The sequence below is a fragment of the Lytechinus pictus genome, chromosome 17 (genome assembly GCF_037042905.1).
Source record: "Lytechinus pictus isolate F3 Inbred chromosome 17, Lp3.0, whole genome shotgun sequence".
NCBI classification, from domain to species: domain Eukaryota; kingdom Metazoa; phylum Echinodermata; class Echinoidea; order Temnopleuroida; family Toxopneustidae; genus Lytechinus; species Lytechinus pictus.
In genome coordinates, this window is record NC_087261.1 from 21,394,365 (window position 1) to 21,412,852 (window position 18,488).

The window sequence follows — 18,488 nt, forward strand, 5'->3', positions numbered from 1 at the left end:
GAAAATTTCGAGATTTAGTCCTATATTTACTGAACGAGACACTATTCATGTTTTGTAAATCATGAAAAGGATGAGTATTGATAATGCGAGCGCAAAGCGCGAGCAGAAAATTTTTATATACGTTTTGAACTGGTACCTGTTGAAAAGGTAACTGTTAAGGACTGCTTGCACTTAGCCATGAAGGCGTGACATATTTCAACAATCAAAAGATGCGAGCGCGAAGCGCAAGCTGAACAATTTTGAACTTTCTAAAGAAAGAATGGAAAATTTTAATTAAATTTTTTTAATCGTGTACAGGATAGCTATATAATTTAATAATTGATGCGAGCGCGAAGAGCGAGCAGAAAAAAAAATCGAGATTTAGACCTAAAAATGGGCCACTCCGTTCATGTTTTGTAAATAATGAAAAGGATGAGTAATATGGGGTCTTCCTACATTAATAATGCGAGCACAAAGCGCGAGCAGAAAAATTTTGATATTGTGATCTGAAACTGGATAATGATTTAAATAGAGAACAAGTTGAGTATCTGAATAAACATGCGCGCGCGTGTTTCATATTTAGACCTAGAATCTAGGCATTCTAAATACATCTTTAATCATGAAAATCATGAAACTTTGATATTCCGATCTGAAAAAAAGAGTCAATTTCAGCTTTATATTTCAAGCACTTTGTAGAAAAATTGTAAGGTGGATATGGATCGCACTTAAAAAAGAGCTGATATTTTCATTATTATTACTCTGAGTTTTGACATAGGACCGGGACATCCTTACGACATGTCATCATATGAAAATGATGACTATTCCTCTTGCTAAGCGAGATGAAACAAAAGGGACAATTTGATGATCAAATTAATATCATATTTATTAATGCCTAATGAGGGCGCGAAATCTGATGATATTATGGCATAAAAACTGGACATTTCACTTTTGTAATTATGAATAGGAGGCATCAGTTAAAGTATTTTTAACCATTAATGCGAGCGCAAATTGCGAGCTAAAATTTTTGATAAACTGTCACGAAAAGGGGTTTTTAAGTAGTTTGTTGTATAATCAATATTGAAACATATATAACTCGCCAATCAAAATGCGAGCGTGCAGCGCGCTAGCTGATACGTCTTAACAATCAGACCTGAAAAGGGATATTTTGAAAACTTTATGAAATACACGAAAATAATAGGTACCTGATAAATGAAAATTTGCGAGCGCACAGCGCAAGCAGCAAATGTTAATATTCAGACCATAAAACTGGACATTTTTACAGAGCACTTTTTAAAAATCAATTTGTAAATCACACAAAATAATGAAAGTTCGATTTCCGAGGTGAAATATGTTTTGTATATTGACTTCCAAACTTGACATTCGAGCTCCATATTGAACAAGATATGTAAATCACCTAACAGGCAATGCGAGCGCGAAGCGCGAGCGAAAATTTTATATAGTGGCACGAAAGATTCTTTTTATTTTCCAAGTCTTCCCCTCATCTTATTTTATTTACTCGTCGTCCTTCTCTTCTTTTTCTCCTCTCCTTTCCTTCCTTTATTCCTTCTTTCTTTCCCTTTTTACTTTTTTTGCTCCGCCAAGAGGGGAGGGGGGGGGGGCGGGCCCCTCGGCCCCCTGGTCCGCCTACGGGGACAAGGGGCGGGAAAATTTGACAAGCAAAAAAAAGGTTATCATCCCAAAAGTAAGGTCATCTCGTCCCAACTTGTCCCAAAATACATGTTTTATTTAGATTTAGAATGATGTATTTCTTACCATCATAAAAGACCAATAATAGTAGGGGGGACATTTGATATTGTGTCCCCCCTACTATTTTGAGTAGGGGGGACACGTCCCCCCTGTCCCCCCTGGGATTTCCGCCCATGATTGTGCATTACGTTACAATCCAGTCAACATCATCTATACATGAAGCGAGCTCTCCATTTGTAAATATTTCCGGGTGACTTCGCTGTCTCGAGATGCTATCTAGGAGCGGATTAATCAATTGCATCCTTGCTGGCAATCTATTGCGAATGATAATCCGAAAAAGGGTATTACTGCATTGTTTCATGCACGAAAGTATCATGCAGATTAAATTGTAAACATGTTGCCAAATTCTCTTCACCTTATTCTGCCCGTTTCAGTTCAGTTCAGATCAGTGGGTTGTTTTGATTCCGTGATATAATGGAATCAGGCCCAGAGCATAATTATAGTAATATCACAGTCCCAGGCTTTATAATATATTTTCTCCGTTCTTCAACGCGCAGTTGACGTCCACAATTTAATATTTAACATTTTGATAATACGGTGATGATATACACTGTAAAAACTGTGGTGAGGGTTCGACGTGCCAGCGCTTATATATATGTAGCTGATAAACTCTACTCTATTCTACTCTTTCCTCTCTAAGTGGTTTCAAATCAATAAAATGGGGTGTACAACAAAGCACAAACGCTTTTTGGCCTGAATGTTGGGTCCAAAATTGTAAATTTTCAAATAAATTGGCAATATTAAGCAAAAGTTCCCCCCCCCCACCCTGAGGTGTTAAAATTACACCCTGAGGTGTTAAAATTACACCCTAGAGATTGAACATAATACCAAAGAGTGTAAATGTAACAGCCAAAGGTGTTGTAATAACATCTATTGGTGTAAAACTAACACCTTTAATTTAATACCGGTGTAAAACAACTGGTGTGGTCCTCTATGTACACCGCTTAACACCACAGTTTTTGCTGTGTATATATGATAATTGTGGGGATTGAAGGAACATAAATTTAGATTACTAGCAGGTACTAACCAGCCAGTAATCGTCATTAATTATGTTTTGTTGAGAGCCAACCAGAAGCAAAGGTTTCAGTACCCTACTACAGCACACATACATGTAGAGCAGTGGCGTAGTGAGGCTCGTGGGGGGGGGGGGGGGGGCAAAAAAAGAAAAGAGAGAAGTGTGAATATGATATTATTTTTTTTTATAATGTAAAGATCTAGCACCAAATTGGATTAAAAATTGTCGAAAGTTCGCCAGTCTTGCAAACGCTGCCTATTATTTCCTCTCCAAGTGGTTTTAAGGCAGTAAAAGTGAAAGAACTATATATCACAGACGCTTTTTTTTGCCTTAATGGGCCTCCTAAATTGATAATTTTCGAATAAATAGACAATAATACAAAAGGGGTGGGGTGATTTCGACAGCCACCTGAAGGGGGTAGGCTTCGATAGGCCAGCACTCATTTATATGAATCTGATAGAGCAAAGCCTACTATTTCCTTTTCAAGTGGTTTTAAGAATAGAAGCGACTTTACCCTAAATAAGGAACGCACTTTGCTTCAATGGGGGCTCCAAAATGGTTAATTTTCCGATGAATAGGCAATATACATAATATAGGGGGCGACTTAAACAGCCCCCGAGAAGGCTAGGGTTTGATGTGCATGCCAGCGCTTTTTTATATGTAGCTGATAGACCAAACTCTACTCTTTTCTATTTGGAAATCACTAAAATGGGGTGTACTTTAGAGCTTTTTTGCCTCATTTTTTGTTCCAAAATGGTGAATTTTCAAATAAAATGACAATATGAGGATATAAGCGAAAAGGGTGTGTGACTTCGACAGCCCCTCCCCCCAGAGAGTAGGCTTTGATGTGCCACTTCTTTTATTAATATCTGGTAGAACAAAACATGCTCTTTCCTCTTCAAGTGGTTTAAAGCAATTAAGTGGCTATACTGTATATAGTCCGGGTTATAATTGAGCAAGGTGCCACTTGGAGAAGGAGAAATTTTCATATAGTGCTTCTAGACCATTTTTTTACGCTGAATATGAATATATGAGATAAACAGGCTGTATCTTGAAAATTAACCCGTGAGGGCGCTTTTTTCAAAATGGCCGCCAAATTTTCATAAAATTTGAATATTCGTACATAGATTTTGACATAAGCATCCAATTGCCATGAAGTCAGTGTCATATGAAAGCCAATTAAATTTCATACAATTTGGTACTATTTATAGAGGATAAGTAGGTCATTTAGCCGAGATTTCAAGTAGAAAACTGCATTTTTTGTATTTTTTTCCCCAAAATTGAAAATTTTGCAAATACATGATTTTACATAATTCTAAGAAAAATAAATCAATTACCTTGAAATGTTCCTGAAAACTGTATTAATATATTATTATCATGTGGATGAAATTTCAACTCTGTATCAGTTTTCTAAGCAAATTTATAAGGTATCAAACTTGAATTCTTCAATATCATAAATGTTGCTTTTTGTATGCATTTCCATAGACTAATACGTATAACATGTATAATGCATGTATGTATAATGTTTACCGGTAGTTAAATATTAAATGCAATTATCTCCGCTTTTTAACCACTTGGAGAGTTAAGAGTAGGCTTTTCTTTATCAGCTACATAAAAAAAAATGTTGGCACATCAAGGCCTGACCCTCTCATGGGGGTGGGGGTGTCGAAGTCACCCCCCCATGCCCTTTGCTATATCATGTTGTTATATATTGCCTATTTGTTAGAAAAATAACATATTTTTGGAGCACCCATGGAGGCAAAAACAGGCATTTCTGCTATACAGTACAGTCACTTTGATTGCTTTGAAACCACTTGGAGAGGAAAGAATAGGCTTGTTCTATCAGCTATACATCTAAAGAAGTAGCACATCGAAGCCTACCCCTCTCGGGGGGGGGGGGGAAACTTTTGCTTAATATTGCCAATTTATTTGAAAATTTACAATTTTGGACCCAACATTCAGGCCAAAAAGCGTTTGTGCTTTGTTGTACACCCCATTTTATTGATTTGAAACCACTTAGAGAGGAAAGAGTAGAATAGAGTAGAGTTTATCAGCTACATATATATAAGCGCTGGCACGTCGAACCCTAGCCCTCTCAGGGGCTGTCTAAGTCAACCCCCTCCCCCCCCCCGCCCTCTATATCATGTATATTGCTTATTTTATTGGATATTTCACCATTTTGGATCACCCATTGAGGCAAAAGCGCGTTTCTACCATATAGTACAGCCAATTTTATTTTCTTGCAATGACTTGGAGAAGAAAGAGTATAGACTTTGCTCTATCAGCTATAAAGAAGTGTTGGCAAATCGAAGCCTCTCCCCTTCAGAATGTTCAGCGGGCTGTAGAATTTACCTTACCAATTTTCGGTATTTGACTATCTATTGGACATTCACAATTTTGGATCACCTATTAAAGCAAAAGGGCGTTTCTACTATATAGTACAGCAAAGTCTATTTACTTGCAATGACTTGGAGAGGAAAGAGTAGGCTTTGCTCTATTAGCTCCATATAAAGAAGTGTTGGCAAATCGAAGCCTCTCCCCTTCAGAATGTTCAGCGGGCTGTAGAATTTACCTTACCAATTTTCGGTATTTGACTATCTATTGGACATTCACAATTTTGGATCACCTATTAAAGCAAAAGGGCGTTTCTACTATAGAGTACAGCAAATTCTATTTACTTGCAATGACTTGGAGAGGAAAGAGTAGGCTTTGCTCTATTAGCTCCATATAAAGAAGTGTTGGCAAATCGAAGCCTATCTCCTTCAGGCTATAAAAGTTACCTCACTAATTTTCGGTATTTGGCTACTTGTTGAAAATTCACTATTGTGGAGCGCCCATTGAAGCAAAAAGGCGTCTCTGATATATAGTTCTGCCACTTTTATTGCCTTGAAACCGCTTAGAGAGGAAGGAATAGGCTTTGCTCCATCAGTTATAGAGATGTGTTGGCAAATAAAAGCCTACCCCCTTCTGGGGGCTGTCAAAATCACCCCCTCTCCCCTTTGCATTATTGCCTATTTATTGGAAAATTCAAAATTTTTTAGCCCCCATTGAGGTAAAAAAAGAATCTCTGATACATGTATATAGTTCTGCCACTTTTACTGCCTTGAAAGAGTAGGCGGACAGAATATGCTTTGCTCTATCAGCTACCTATAAAGAAGTGTTGGCACATTGAAGCTTACCCATCTGGGCGGCTGTCAAACCATTCCACCCCTTTTGCATTATTGCCTAATTATTTGAAAATTCACAATTTTGAGCCCCCATTGAGACAGTATGCACTTCTGCTGTATAAAAAAACCCGATTTCATTTTCTTGAAACCATTTGGAGAGCAAAGAGTAGGTTCTCCTCTTTCAGCTATATATGTTGAATTGCTGCCATATCGACGCCTGACCCACTTCAGGGACTATAGCTGTAACCCCACCTTTTTTACGATTTTTGCCAATTCATTGAAAAACTCGCAATTTTCGAGCCCCCATTGAGGCAAAAAGGTGTTTCTGGTATATAGTAGAGCCACTTCTTTATATAGCTGATAGAGGAAAGCCTACTCTTTCAAGGTGGTAATAGTGGCAGAACTATATATTAGAACCGCCTTTTTGTCTCAATGGGGGCACCAAAATGGTGAATTTTCAATAAATAAGCAATAATGAAAAGGGGGTGGGGTGATTTCAACAGTCCTCTGATGGGGATATGCTTTATATGTAGCTGTTAAAGCAAAGCCTTTATTCTTTTCCCTCCAAGTGGTTTCAAGGGAGAAAAAATGCAGAACTATATATCAGAAATACCCTTTTGCCTCAATGGGGGCTCCAAAATGGTGAATTTCAAGAGGGGGGGGGGGGTAATTTCGACAGTCCCCTGAAGGGAGTAGGCTTTTATTTTTGTATGTAGCTGATAGAGCAAAGCCTATTGCCATGATTGTTTCCTCTCCAAGTGGTTTCAAGGTAGTAAAAAAGGCAGAGTTGTAATCAGAAAATGACTTTTTGCCTCAATGGGGGTTTCAAAACGGTGATTTTTTTTCAATAAATAGGCAATAATTCAAAAGGGATGGGGTGATTTCAACAGCCTCCCGGAGGGGGTAGGCTTTAAGTTTATTTGCCAGCACTTCTTTATCTTCTTTATATGTGGCTGATAACGCAAAACCTATTCTTTCCTCCCTAAGTGGTTTCAAGGCAGTAAAAGTGGAAGAACTATATATCAGAACCGCCTTTTTGCCTCAATGGGGGCACCAAAATGGTGAATTTTCAATAAATAAGCAATAATGAAAAGGGGGTGGGGTGATTTCAACAGTCCTCTGATGGGGATATGCTTTATATGTAGCTGTTAAAGCAAAGCCTTTATTCTTTTCCCTCCAAGTGGTTTCAAGGGAGAAAAAATGCAGAACTATATATCAGAAATACCCTTTTGCCTCAATGGGGGCTCCAAAATGGTGAATTTCAAGAGGGGGGGGGGGTAATTTCGACAGTCCCCTGAAGGGAGTAGGCTTTTATTTTTGTATGTAGCTGATAGAGCAAAGCCTATTGCCATGATTGTTTCCTCTCCAAGTGGTTTCAAGGTAGTAAAAAAGGCAGAGTTGTAATCAGAAATGACTTTTTGCCTCAATGGGGGTTCCAAAACGGTGATTTTTTTTTCTTCAATAAATATGCAATAATGCGAAAGGGATGGGGTGATTTCAACTGCATCCCGGAGGGGGTAGGCTTTTATTTGCCAGCACTTCTTAATATATAGCTGATATAGCTGATAGAGCAAAGTCTATTCTTTCCTATCCAAGTCATTGCAATAAATTAAAATTGGCTGTACTATACAGTGCGTATAAACAAACAAGTGGAATGCCTCTGGCCGTCTCACCTGCATCACGCGATTCAATATAGCAGCAGTGCTGATTTTGAAAACTACTATAACTCGCACAAGATGTTCAGTGATACTTGGTTACTCGTATTTCCACGTTTTATGAACTAGACCAATACACTTATAGAGATATGATGGCAATTCAACAAATACCCCCGACGTGGCCAAAGTTCTTTGACCTTACATGACCTTTGACCTTGATCATGTGACCTGAAACTTGCACAGGATGTTCAGTAATACTTGATTACTATTATGTCCAAGTTTCATGAATCAGATCCATAAACTTTCAAAGTTATGATGGTAATTCAACAGATACCCCCAATTCGGCCAAAGTTCATTGACCCTAAATGACCTTTGACCTTGGTCATGTGACGTGAAACTCATGCAGGATGTTTAGTGATACTTGATTAACCTTATGTATAAGTTTCATGAACTAGGTCCATATATTTTCTAAGTTATGATGACATTTCAAAAACTTAACCTTAGGTTAAGATTTTGATGTTGATTCCCCCAACATGGTCTAAGTTCATTGACCCTAAATGACCTTTGACCTTGATCATGTGACATGAAACTCGAGCAGGATGTTCAGTAATACTTGATTAACTTTATGGCCAAGTTTCATGAACTAGGTCCATATACTTTCTAAGTTATGCTGTCATTTCAAAAACTTAACCTCAGGTTAAGATTTGGTGTTGACGCCGCCGCCGCCGCCGCCGCCGCCGTCGCCGTCGGAAAAGCGGCGCCTATAGTCTCACTCTGCTATGCAGGTGAGACAAAAACGGGACAGATTTGAAAAGTCTATACAAATTTTGTTTCAAATAATGATGTCTATATTTTGGTGTTAATAGATACTCTAAGGTCTTATCTTTGAAATGCAATTAAAAAAGATTAATTTTGTTCATGCTTGAGCGAACACGGGACGTTTTTGTTGGGGGTTCAAAAAGAGGCTTGCGCCAGAATTGCAGAATATGAGTAATATGATGATCAGACTTCTTGCTAATCGGGAGACTTCATCTTGACCTTTTCATTATCTGTGCCACAATTTTCGAATTATGCTGTCAAATTTCATTTACAAATTTATTTATTTAATTGATATTTAGTTTTTTCATTTAAACTTCTCTTACCTTTTAATTTTCCTTCATAAGTAACTGAGAAAAGAAGATTTTTTGTCAACCCAAGCAAGAAGATTTGAATTATTAATTGGGAAAACTTGTGATTATTCAAATCCTTTTATTATGTGAAACAAATTATGTTATGTACCTTTAAAAGACATGAATCTTTTTTTCAAGGGGTCATTAATTCCTTGACCAAGTTTATTTGCTTGACAGTAAACACAGGAAGGGATTCATGTCTTTCAATGACAATTATGTATTGAGTCAATTTTGAAGGAGCTAGATATGGCAGATCGGGTAAAATGTATTAAAAAGTTGTGAGCGAGCGAAGTGAGCACGCAAATATTCCCACTTTTTTATTACAATATCAAATTTTGTGATAGATTTTGACAAAATATTCAGAAAATAACACATTTTACTTTCTATCTTTCCTTTTATTTCCTGTCCACTCTTTTTCTTGGTCATGATTTTTTTTTTAATTGAGGGGGGGGGGGGGGGCATCCCGAGCGCCCGCCCATTTGTGTGGCACTGTTCAAAAGGCACCATAACCTTTGTAGCACTCAATGAAATGATTTGAATTAAAAAAAATCCATGCTCTCCCATAATTCAATTGAAACAAAATTGTTTTAGCTTAAAGAAGGAATATTCAAAGCTAACAGAGAGCATATTAAAAGAAACAACATAATAATTCAAGCAAATAAATAGATCTGAAAATGAATTTTGACCACATGATTTGAAAATTAGTCCGATCATCATATCCATAATTTTATGCCATTTTGGCATTCCGTGTTCGCTCAAGCATGAACGAAACTAATTTTTTTTAATAGCATTTGAACTTTGAAATTTTATTGACTTTTCAAATCTGTCCCGTTATTTTTTCTATACGCACTGTATAGTAGAAATGCCCTTTTGCCTCAATTGGTGATTTAAAATGGTGTAATTTTCAATAGATAGGTGAAATATCCAATAAAATAAGCAATTTACATGATATAGAGGAGGGGGGGGGGTGACTTTGACAGCACCTGAGAGGGCTAGGGTTCGATGTGCGTGCGCTTATTTTATGTAGCTGGTAGAACAAACTCTACTCTTTCAAATCAATAAAATGGGGTGTACTATAATGCACAAACGCTTTTTTGCCTCAATGTTGGGTCCAAAATGGTGAATTTCCAAATGAATTAGCAATAAGCAAAAGGGGGAGGGGTGACCTCCATACCCCCCCTCCCCCACCGAGAGAGGTAGGCTTCGATGTACTACTTATTTTGATGTAGCTGGTAGAACAAAGCCTACTCTTTTCCTCTCCAAGTGGTTTTAAAGTTATTATAGTGGCTGTGCTGTATAACAAAATTGCCTTTTGCCTCAATGGGTGCTTCAGAAAATAGTGATTTTCCAATAAATACAACAACATGATATAGCCACGGGGGGGGGGGGGACTTCGACACCCCCACCCCATGAGAATGTTAGGCTTCGATGTGCCAACATTTTCTTCTATGTAGCTGATAGAGAAAAGCCTACTCTTAACTCTGCAAGTGATTAACTAGCGGAGATAATTGCACTTAAGTTTTAACTATACATTATACATACATGTATTATACATGTTATACGTATTAGTTTATGGAAATGCATACAAAGCAACATTTCTGATATTGAAGAATTCAAGTTTGATACCTTATAAATTTGCTTAGAATAATGATACGGAGTTGAAATGTCATCCATGTGATAAAAATATATTAATGCAGTTTTCAGGAACATTTCAAGGTAATTAATTCATTTTTCTTAGAATTATGTAAAATCATGTATTTGCAAAATTTCCAATTTTTGGGAAAAAATACAAAAAATGCAGTTTTCTGCTTAAAATCTCGGCTAAATGACCTACTTATCCCCTAAAAATAGTATCAAATTGTAGGAAATTTAATTGGCTTTCATATGACACTGACTTCATGGCAATTGGATGCTTATGTCAAAATCTATGTACGAATATTCAAATTTTATGAAAATTTGGCAGCCATTTTGAAAAAAGCGCCCTCACGGATTAATTTTCAGGATACAGCCTGTTTATCTCATATATTCATATTCAGCGTAAAAAACTGGTTAAGAGGCACTATATGAAAATTTCTCCTTCTCCAAGTGGCACCTTGCTCAATTATAACCCGGACTAATAGCAGAAATGCCATTTGCCTCAATGGGTGCTCTAAAGCGATTTTTTTTCAATAAATAGGCAATATACAACATGATATAGTCGAGGGGGGGGGGGTACTTCGACCCCCCCCCCTCACCGAGAGAGGTATGCCTCCATGTGCCAGAATAGTTTGTATGTAGCTGATAGAGAAAATACTACTCTTAACTCTCCAAGTGGTTAAAAGGGGTATATAATTGCACTGGATTTTTAACTCTACATAATACATAGTATACATACATGTATTATTCAACGGAAATGCATAAAAAAACGATATTCTGAAATATGAGTATTCAAGTTTGATACCTTATAAATTTGCTAAAAAGAATGATACAGAGTTGTAAGTATATCCTCATAATAATAGTATATCAATAACATTTTCCCGACCATTTTAAGGTAATTGCTTCATATTTCTTAGAATTATGTAAAATTATGTATTTCCAAAATTGTCAATTTTTGAGAAAATACCTAACACGCAGTTTTCTACTTAAAATCCTACCAAAATGATCGACTTATCCCCTATAGATTGTAGGAATTGTAGGAAATTTATTATTTTTTTATATAGCACTAATTTTGTGGCGATTGAATGTTCATGTCAAAATCTATTTACGAACATTCAAATTTTCTAAAAATTGGGCAGCCATTTTGAAAAAGCGCCCTCACAGATTAATTTTCAGGATGCAGCCTGTTTACCTAATTTATTTATATTTAGCGTAAAAAAAACTGGTGTAGAAGCACTATATACAAATTTCTCCTTCTCCGAGTGGCACCTTGCTCAATTATTTTTTTTTGTAATTCATGTTTTATTGATCCTTTTCATAAAAATATACATAACAAAACATTCATGATATAATGGATCACATATAAAAGTTCAGATGACGTTGGCATATAAAATAACATGTCTTACTACAAAATAGTATTAAATAAGAAAATATATATGTTTGTTTACAACACAAAAAAATATATAAATCAGGCACTTGGCCTATAAAAAAAAAATAAACATAACAAAAAAAAAAAAAAAAAAAACCTTGCTCAATTATAATCCACACTAGTAAAATCATCTTTCAAACGGAAAATTCGCAACATAATTTGAATGAAACTTGAGTGGAATTCACCTCCGGAGTAGAATTTGAATTCCTGATTGTGATTAGCGTTCGTGATTTTCGTGCTAAAAATTCGTCGTTTGCCTTATTATTATTTTTTTTTTTACCAGAATCATCATTCAAATTACGATTTTTTTTTTACCGCGTGAAAGGGCGGTAAGTTGCACAGTTTGGTAATTTACCAAAATGTGCAATTACCCAAATGTGTTACAAAAATGTGTCGTAACAGCTCCCAATGGGGTTAGGCTTTGGATGCAAGAACCTCGTTACATGTAACACGCAGAGCAATGTCTTCCTTTTACTTTTCCAAGAGCAAGAGAGATTTCATAAAATGATATTAAAACTTGCTTTGCTAAATGTGGCATCGCAGCCTTTATGAAACTCCAAAAGTTTCAGACTGTCTTTAGCATGCACGTTTGTAAGCTATCATCCACGTCTTTATGTTAGAACAGAATCAATTTAGTCGATACAAGCAAATAAATAATATTGTACAGGTATACCAATTGCAATTAGAATATTATGAAAAGTTGCAATGCTTAAAGAAGTTGTACTATAGTTTTACACCCAATAGACTGTTACATCTTCATTTACTTTTGTCTTCATATATACTAATGAAACTGTGCCACAAATGTTAATTCATTTATTTATTCTTGTTGGGGGGGGGGGGCAAAGCCGGCCCGTGCCCCCCGTAAGAGGCACAATTAAAATTTGTAATGTGAAAATGCATTTAACCGAAATGTGCCCCCTCCCCCTTTGATTTTGAAAGTGAAGACCTTTTTTTTTTTTTTTTTTTGCTTGTCAAATTTTTCCTCGTAAAATGTGCCCCCTTTTGGAAAATCCTGGATCCGCTCCTGATCTTATCGCAACCTTGAGCATGTTCAGAAGGGCAACATCAATACTTGACAGTAAATTTCAAGTTTGATTATGAGAAATGCAAACTGATGGAGAGACACCGGGTCATGACCTTTTTGCATAATTCCTACAATTGCATTTCGTTTTCATTAATATTTTTGTACAAGTTAATTCATTATAAATGTAATCATGTGAATAAAAATCAAGGGAAAGAGAAAGGAAAGAGGGGGAAAAGAAAAGAAAAAAAGAGAGAGGAAGAGGGGGAAGGAAGAGAAGAAAGGGAGAGAAAATAAGAGGGAGAAAGAAGAGAAAAAATGAGAGAGGGAAAGGGGAAAGATAAGAAGAGAAGAAAGAGAGAGAGAGGAAGAGAAGAAAGAGAGATAAAATAAGAGGAAGAAAGAAGAGAAAAAATGAGAGAGGGAAAGGGGGCAGGAAGAGAAGAAAAAAATGAGAAAGAAGGAGGGAGGAAAGTAGAAAAGAAGAAAAAGAGAGGGGAAGGGGGAGGAAGAGAAGAAAACAGATAAATGAATAGAAAGAAAAGGAGGAAGGGGCAGGAGGGAAAAAGAAAATAGGAAAAAAGAAAGATAAAGCTAAAAGAGGAGAAAGTGATAATGAGAGGAGATTAGAAAGAAAGAGAGAAATAACTAAATTTATAACAAGTTTTAGGGCTTAGGGATCTGCTCGCTCTGTTCATCACTGCATATTAATTTCATTACACACAATAGCCATGATTATATATCTATAATTTGATTTTTTAGGGGTTGGGGTAAATACTTGAAATGATCAAAGATATTTGAGCAAGAGAGCAAAACATTTAGAAGGTAATTTTTATTTAGAATTCATTATGAAATTGAAATGAACAATCTGGTGCAAATCTTATATGCATTTTTAGAAAATAAACAAAATTTTCTAGGGGGGGGGGGGGGGCAACCAGACAGTCAAGTAACCCCCCCCCCCCTCCATACGGTCAGTTGAATTAGCTCTCATAAAGGCTTTCTAATGATAGTCAATTCCAAACAAAATCAAATTTTAGTACCTGCCCGTCCCCTAAATCTATCTATCCATCCCACTCATCTCTCTCTCTTCCACACACACACACACACACACACACCACATAACCATGCGAGCAAACAATTACTCTCATATTATTCTTATTTCTTTCCCACCTTTCAATCAAACTCATTTATCTCATTATAAAGAACATTTACTTTTGCTGCGCCTGATCTCAAAATGTCACAGAAAGCCATGTTGCAATGGCCTTCATGGGCTATCCTGCCATGCATGGTATTTTGATACTTTTATGTTCTTTTCTTAATAACCGTTGTATTATACCTGGCAAATAAGATCCATCAATCAGTAGCGCCATCAAATTTCAGTCATATAGAAGTACCATCATTACCATCACCTAATTGTGCCATTTCATCACAACACAGTTTGGTAGCAATAACATCACGATCACACATCTTTCACCAAATATGAACTGATGGAATAAATAAATCATCAATATCAAGATCAGAAAGTATATATCAAATCAAAATGTTTATTAAGGAATCAATTTTTGTGATATTCGATAAATAATATTCGTCAATCTTTTTTTTTACTAATAAAAGCATCACATTACATCAGCAAAATGATATAATAAATGTAAAGGAAATTGCATGGGTGTTACAGGAGAGGATGTAATGTTTTGGGGTAAAATAAGAAAAAGAATATTAGTACTTTTTCTATTCATAATGCCAACACGCATATTCACTTTCAGAGATATTGGTAACCCGTATGTGAGGAGGAATCAAGGATGACATTGAAAAAAAATATATAAATAAGTATATACCTTTTCCTCACAGTCGGTTATCAAAATATCAGTTTAACATTACTTTACTGGTCTAAAGGCTACACCTTTCCCAACCCCATAAGCATTTGTGTGACAAACATACATTGAGCAAAGCAGATGCAATACTTTTTTTTTTCAAATAACCAAGATAATAATACAACCTAAATGTAAAGTATGGATTTTGGAAGAATCTATCAACAATTGATGACAAAACTAGTTCTAATTTACATTTCTGAATTTATTTGCAATTTTTTTTCAAAAAAAAATCATATGCTCACTTAATTGTGAATAAAAAACAGGCAGTTGCCAAATTTATTATCACTTTTTACATTGAGTTATATTTCTTTTTACAGCAACATCACTAATATTTGCATACACTAGGCTTGTCTTGAGATGTGTATGTCATAACTTTCTTATTTAAAAAAAAATACTTACCGCATACAAACGCAGAATTGTAAATTGTCTATTGTCTATTGAAGAAACAAAGGTAGTCAATCACTAGGCCCTTTATCCCCCCTCAGATCATCTTCAAGCATGATGATGAGGTAGCGTGTGGTCCCTTTTAAAAAGCAATACTGTACTTGAAAGCTTCATCCTCGTACAAGTCACAAAGGTTCCTCCTGTCAATGATTCCTAATTGCAGTTCTGGTTGGCATATTCCTATTAAGTTAGAGTAAGAAGCAAAATAAAATATTTAAACAACATTGGAAAAAAAACTACCGGTATGTACATGTATTCTTAAATACCTTTACTGAATACTGTATAAATTTATAGGCCTAACTTTTAAATCTGTATATTTGGTCAGTTGAATTATAAATTCCTTATTTTGCCCCTAACATAATCACATCATCATTCTCATAAATTTGAATTTTTTTACTGGATCTATATATTTGACATTTAGGCATGCACTCTATGACCATTGACTATGTGACACAGAATTCAGATTAGTTCAGTCACTGTCAGAAGTGTACATCAACCAAGTTTGAAATTGATCAAAATAAGTGGTTCTTTATCATGAAACAAATTTTACGATAAATTTTTTTCTAGACCGTGACAAAGAAAAAAAAATAGAAAATAGACAATAGTCCACATAGAAACAACAAAAAATGAACATACCTCTCTAACAATCCTCCTTAGTCTCTCAGAACAGCCTACGCATGTTGTAAGATGTTTTCATCCATTCGAAAATTTACTGTGGAAATAAACAAAGTACAGGTAGATCTACATGAAATTATTTTTATATCTACTGTACATGAAACATAATTCAACATCTCTCAAACCTGCCAGATTAAATGATAGTATTTCCAACCAAAATGTAAATTCATATATCATTTGTTAAAATAATTTATTCAATGAATTGTTCTACAGAATGGCGCTTCATAACGTAGCTAATCATATTGTAGCTACATCATATAAACAAAGCGATTCATTCAAGCATATGGTATTACGCAGGGTGAGCAAGGGATGGTAAGATTTGGCAATGGCCACCAGATTGGTCTGGTAAGAAACCTCTCATTTGTCATGTTTTCATTATTTAGGCCCTATAAATATTGTATTTATATGCTTTAGTTTAGGTGGTAAAAAGGTATACAACTTAAATAAATTCATTGTTAACCCATTTGCACAGCCCTTCCTTGGCAGGCCTGCCCTACCTAGCCTAGGGCAGGGCCTAGGCTAGCGCGTGTCTAATTCTAAGTCTAACTTGGGCTACGGCTCCATCATGATGAAAAGACAGTGTTAACTCAAAATATCATCAGAGTCTTCGAGGCTAGATCAAGTTCCAACATTTCTCCAGATCTGAACAAGTGAATTTTGAAAAATATTTTTTGTGATCACTTCTATTGGAGACAGGATCTACACTAGCATGACTCGACACAGTTAGGAAGTGTTTTCCCATCACTGAATTGACCCAATTTATTAATTTATTATATTGATGCTGTTTAGTTAATTGTGCAGGGATTTATACTAAATGAAATCATATCAAGGTATAATTTAAGAATAAAATTTTCTTGAATTTTGCACAATTGTGGTTGAAAGTCTGACTATACTTAGGCGGCTTTGTCATGTTATCGCTATGCAGCAAGATGAGATCATGGTATGGTCGGAGGTCCTGCAGCTGCATTCTCCTGAGCTGAGCTTTATCAGCTGAGCGGTCGGAGAGCTCCTCATTATCTTTTGACAGGACACACAACTACACGCGTGGGACTAGAAAATAACTTGCGTGCGATAATGCTTTTCCCATCCCGAGTCCACCGTTCCGTTCCTAACTCTGCATGCATTTACAGCATTAATTATAATATTTCTTAACAAACAAATAAATGCAGACGTAGAAAAAATATTAATCGTCGCTATAAAATGGTTAATTACTCACGATGTTCTCACAGCTCGGAAAATACCGTTATTAGACGCTTCGCTTCTTTTCTTTTCGTGCAAAACTATGTATCGTCGTCTCTCTCCATATCAGCTCAGCAATGTACCGAAAAACCGTTCTGTGATTCGTCAATGTGCCTAAAAACCATGGTTTTTGCAAAACCCACGGTTTGAAACCACCTGAAACAGTTGACTCAAAATCATGCCGAAAAACCTCGGGGAAAACCATGGTTACATTTTAAACTACCTTTGTGAATCGCAAAATCAGTAAAACCCACGGTTGAAAACATGGTTTTTGCAAAATCCATCTTTGTGAATTCGGGCCAAAAAGTTTGATTTTGGTAAAAAAAAATATATATTAGCTTGCTCGCAAGTTTAAAAGTCCTTTTGCATTTTACCACAAATATGGTCAAGTGAAGAGGACAATAAAATTTAAATCAATTGGATCAGCCCCTCTCTCATGTCTCTGCTTATTTTCATTCAAAATGGGGCACTATCAAACTTTCTCAACCCTTCCCATGATAAAGATTGCACACTCATGGTACAATAATTCAGCAGTTTGGCCCAAGATTATAAAATAAGAATCATTCAATGTTAAGAACCTTTTTTTAGAAAAAAAGGTCAAAATCTTATTTTTAGAAATCTAGATCTACTGTAGACCTATCCTAGGGCTTGCAGTAAATAAGACTAAACATCTCTCTAAAATCATTTCATGGCCGTATACTGATATCTCATTCGGAATTAATAGCTCCTTAAAGTTAAAGTAATTTTTTTTTATGCAGATAATTATACTGATTAATATTAAGTTGAAATAGCGGTGTCAAAAATGAATATGCTCAGGCCTAACTTTCAAATTCAAGCTTGTTTGACACGAATTCCCACACTCAATGACTAGGCCTACATCAGCAATTTCGCAGGCGACTGGCACCGGCGGTATCAAAGGCTGTATACCGGTACCGCTTTGACCATGTTTGGCCTAGATTTGATACAGCTTTTTTGTTACTGATCAAGTCCACATCTACCCTTGATATTTGACAATAAAACTGAAAATACAGATTTAATTAGGACGTACATGTACATGAAGCATTCCAATTAACCAATATAGTACTACGAAAAACTGAATATATTTTTTGAGAAAATGTGTCAACCAGATCTCAGATTTATTTGGCATCAGGAGAAAGAAATGGAATTACTGAGGTTAACGTAGTATACTACACATAAGGCCTTGATTGCAACACCCAAGCAAACACATTAAAATTGTAAATGAGATCAAAGCACGATATTGAACTTATCTTACTTTTATTTGTATGTAATGCCATTAATTTGATGTCGATGTTCCTTCAAAGATTTTCTGCATAACTGAAGTTCACTTATAATCCATGATTCCGAACACTAGTTCTGAAAACAGATAATTAGTATTGATATTTCAGAAATTTGAATTTCGCA